This window comes from Capsicum annuum, chromosome 2 (assembly GCF_002878395.1).
Source record: "Capsicum annuum cultivar UCD-10X-F1 chromosome 2, UCD10Xv1.1, whole genome shotgun sequence".
In the NCBI taxonomy this organism is placed as follows: Eukaryota; Viridiplantae; Streptophyta; class Magnoliopsida; order Solanales; family Solanaceae; genus Capsicum; species Capsicum annuum.
In genome coordinates, this window is record NC_061112.1 from 102781884 (window position 1) to 102786645 (window position 4762).

The window sequence follows — 4762 nt, forward strand, 5'->3', positions numbered from 1 at the left end:
GGGGATGAGAAGAGAAAATAATTGATGTGAAAAAAATATATATATATATATATATATATACACATATATACATACATATTATAAATAAAGTTTTAACTTTTTCTTGCTCACTCTCTCAAAGAGAGTGAAATACACTCACTTTACCACGTAAACATTTAGGAGGTAATAATTCTCTTTTAAAATAGTTTGAAAAAGTAATAAAATGTTGGGGAACAACAATAATAATAGTTGAATATTAAATAAATATTACTGCGATATTTTTTAAGAGATATATTAATTATACTTGAGTCGTGCTAGGCACTGTCCTAAGAAACTATTTCAGCAGTGTGAAATATTTTCCCAAGATTAAACAAGCACTTCCCTAATTAATTAGAGGATACAGGAATTAACAAAATTATTAATACAAATCCCAGCAAGTTAAACTATAGGTTTATTAAAATGATAACTAAATTATTAAAGAGAAAAATTACAGAGGAAATTTAGAATGTTAAGGATTTCTGTAAGGATTGAAGGAGTGTTTATAGGTAAGACTTAACTTCTCAAGTACACCTCTTGATGGCTTCCAAAGTAAGTTTTCTCATGTATATCTCTTGATAGCTTTTAGAGTAAACCTTCTCAAGTATATCTCCTGACGGGTTTCAAAGTAAGCTTTCTCAAGTATATCTCTTGATAGCTTCTAGAGTAAGCTTTCTCAAGTTCATCTTTTGATGGCTTCTAAAATACATTTAAAGATATGGCTTTTTCCAATACACTTCAAATGTAAATTATTTTGAAATAACTAAATAATTTTCCTACATAAAATGCCCGTGAAGTTAAAGTATGTAACTGTGAATTTGAATATAGATTGAAGGGTCATTTGACCATTTTCTCTAAATTTTTTCCTAAAGAATTAAGATGCATAATCTAAGGACTACAATTTGGAAAACCATGGCGTAGGATTAAAGAAAACGCATCACTACCCTATTTATGCTCTTTTTTTTTGCCTGCCATTGTAGATGCCGATATTAAGATTGTGTTAGAGGGAGGTAGAATAAAATAAAATCAAGTTAGATGGGATAAAATGGCTATTTAAAATTATATTTGAGATTATATTTTTACTTTGTTTAGTTGAAAATATAAATTTATCCTATTTTTATCTTGAAATTCTCACCTTATTCCACGAACCAAACTATCTTGAAGTGTGCATTTTAAATCTACTGGCCTAATCACCTTACCTACAATCTTGTAGCGCGTTTAATAATGTTAAGTGACTTCCCTTTTTGCGCTTTTACCATATTGACAACATTTCTTGATTTTTTTTTTAGAAAAAAATGAAACAAAATGAGGAAATTCTGCTTATATTTTTGTTACGCCAAAAGACTTAATAATCAACTCAAACGTTAAAAAAACTATTTTTAAAAGGGTTTCCTTCATTTAAGTTTATTTGGTGGTGTTTTCTTCTTTTAAAAAAAGAAATGATAATTTTTTTAAAGGGATAGCAAACATAGCCTTCTACAACAACAACAACAACAACAACAGGCCCAGTGTGTTCCCACAAAGTGAGGTTTGGAGAGGGTAAGATGTACACAGTCCATATCACTACCTCTGAAGAAGTAGAGAGGTTGTTTCCAATAGACCCCCGCTCAAAATCTCGAATAATACACCAAGATCGTATTAGAACATGTAACAGGAAAGGTTGGCATCCAGACATAAGAAATAAAAGAAATAAATATCGGTGAAGTACGAAATAAGAGAAATACGAGCAATACGAAATAAGAAATAAGAACTAGGACACCCACTTACCCACCCCACCCGAACTCACCTGGCTAAAGGCTCCTACTCAAGGATACAGGCCTGAGATTACTTCCCGGATACACACTCGCTCTCCTAATACCTAGCCACAATCCATACACTCGCCTTAACCCTCTACCCTAATCTGCGACCTCCACACCTTCCTGTCTAGGGTCATGTCCTCAGTGAGCTGCAGCCGCTCTATGTCATGTCTAATCACCTCCCTCCAGTATTTCTTTAGCCTATCTCTACTCCTCCTAAATCCATTTAAGGTCAGCCTCTCACACCTCCGAACTGGGGTATCCGTGCACCTTCTCAGCACATGCCCAAACCATCTCAATCTTCCTTCTCGCATCTTATCCTCCACCAAAGCCACTCCCACCTTCTCTTGAATTGTCACATTTATAACTCTATCCCCTCTAGTAAATCTGCACATCCATCGCAACATTCTCATTTTCGTCACCTTCAGTCTTTGGATGTGGGAGTTCTTGACTGGCCAATACTCCACTCCATACAATATGGCCAGACGGACTGCCACTCGGTAGAATTTTTCTTTAAGATTAAGGGGAACCTTCTGATTACACAACACTCCCGAAGCAAGCTTCCACTTCATCCACCCTGCTCCAATACGTTTAGAGACATCCTCATCAATCTCGCCATTCCCCTGGATAATAGACCCAAGATACTTAAAACTATCCCTCTTACAAACAACCTGGGAATCTAACCTCACCACCACTTCATCCTCCTGACTCGCATCACTAAACTCGCATTCCAAATACTCTGTCTTGGACTTACTCAACCTAAACTCCTTAAATTTCAGGGTTTACCTCCAAACCTCCAATTTCTCATTCACACCCTCCCCGCGTCTCATCAATCAGCACTACATCGTCCGCAAATAACATACACCAAGGTATCTCATCCTAAATACTCTACGTCAACACGTCCATCACTATCGCAAAAAATAAAAGGGCTAAGAGTCGAACCCTGATGCAGACCTGTCTCGATCGAAAAATGCCTTGAGTCGCCTTCCGTCGTCCTCACCCGAGTCTTTCCTCCATCATACATGTCCTTAATATCTCTGATGTATGCCACCGAAACACTTCTCACCTCTAAGCATCTCTAAAGAACCTCCCTAGGGACTTTGTCATATGCTTTCTCCAAGTCGATGAACACCATATGTAAATCCTTCTTCCTTTCCCTATACTGATCTACCAATCTCCTCACTAGATGGATTGCCTCTGTCATTGAGTGACTAGGCATAAAACCAAACTAATTCTCCGAAATGGACACTACTCTACTCAATCTCCGCTTGACCACCCTCTCCCAAATCTTCATATTGTGACTCAACAACTTAGTACCCCTATAGTTGTTGCAACTCTGAACATCACCCTTATTTTTATATAACGGAATCATCGTACTTCATCTCTAAGCCTCAGGCATTCTCGTAGTCTTAAAAATAACGTTAAACAAATATGTCAACCACCTTAAACCTGCCTCACCAGCATACTTCCAAAAATTCACCGAAATCTCATCCGACCCCGTCGCCCTACTCCTTTGCATCCTACGAATCGCCTCTCTGACCTCTTCAACCTTAAAACATCTACAGTAGCTGAAATCATGGCTCTCCTCCGAGTGCTCCAGCTCCCCTAGCACAATGCCTCTGTCTCCCTCCTCGTTTAAGAGTCTATGAAAATACTCCTACCATCTCTTCTTGATGTGAACATCCTCCACCAAAACTCTTCCGTCCTTCCCCTTAATGCACTTCACTTGATCGAGGTCCCAATCCCTCCCCTCCCTAGCCTTAACAAGCCTATACAACCTTTTTTTCTCGTCTTTCTCCTCTAACCTCGTGTACAAGCTCTCAAAAGCTGTTGTCTTAGCAGCCGTAACAGCTAACTTAGCCTCTTTCCTTGTCACTTTGTAAGCCTCCCTGTTCACCCGTTTCTCCTCTTCATCTTTACTCTCAAACATCTTAATATATGTCTCCTTCTTAGTCTCCACTTTCTTCTTAACTTCTTCATTCCACCACCAGTCCTCCTTATGTCGACCTGCCCGACCCCTCGAGACACCCAACACCTCTCTAGCCGTCTTCTTAATGTAGCGGTAGCCTTATCCCACATACCATCCACACCCTCTACACTCCCATGCCCTCATTCCTGCCACCCTCACCCCTATCTTCAGTGCACTGACTGGCGTTAAATCACCCTGCTTGATTCTAGGTTGACCCTCTCTGACCCTACTCTTCCTGCTCTTCTTGATAAACAAGTCCATTACCAGAAGCCTGTGATGAGTCGAAAGATGCTCACTCGGAATGACTTTACAATCTTTACATAGAACTTTATCTCCTTTCCTAAGCAACAGAAAGTCAATCTAAGTCTTGTCTAAAGCTCTTTGGAAGGTAATCAAATGATCCTCCTTCTTCAGAAAGCTCGAGTTCACAACCACCAGCCTATAAACCCTCGCAAAGTCCAACAGGGCAACCCCCTCGCCATTTCTATCATCAAAACTAAAACCTCCGTGGACATCATCATAACCTCTCGGACACGCCCTAATGTACCCATTGAAGTCCCCCGCTAAAACAATCTTCTTCGAGCTAGGCACGCTTCTCACTGCCTCGTCCAAAGCCTCCCAAAATCTCGCCTTTACCTCCTCATCCAAGCCCATCGGGGCGCATAAATACTACACACATGCAGTGTAAACTCCCCAACAACCAACTTAACCATCATCAGCCTATCACTGATCCTCTTAATCTCCATCACCTGCCCTCTAAGCTACTAATCCACTAAGATGCCCACTCCATTTCGACGCCTGTCACTACCTGAGTACCACAACTTGTACCCATCCACATCCCTAGCCTTAGACCCTACCCACTTAGTCTCCTACACACACGCAATATTAATCCTCCTCTTCTTGAGAATTTTCACCAACTCAACGGGCTTATTCTGAAGGGTACCAATATTCTAAAACCCTACCCTCAACCTATCACCTCTCG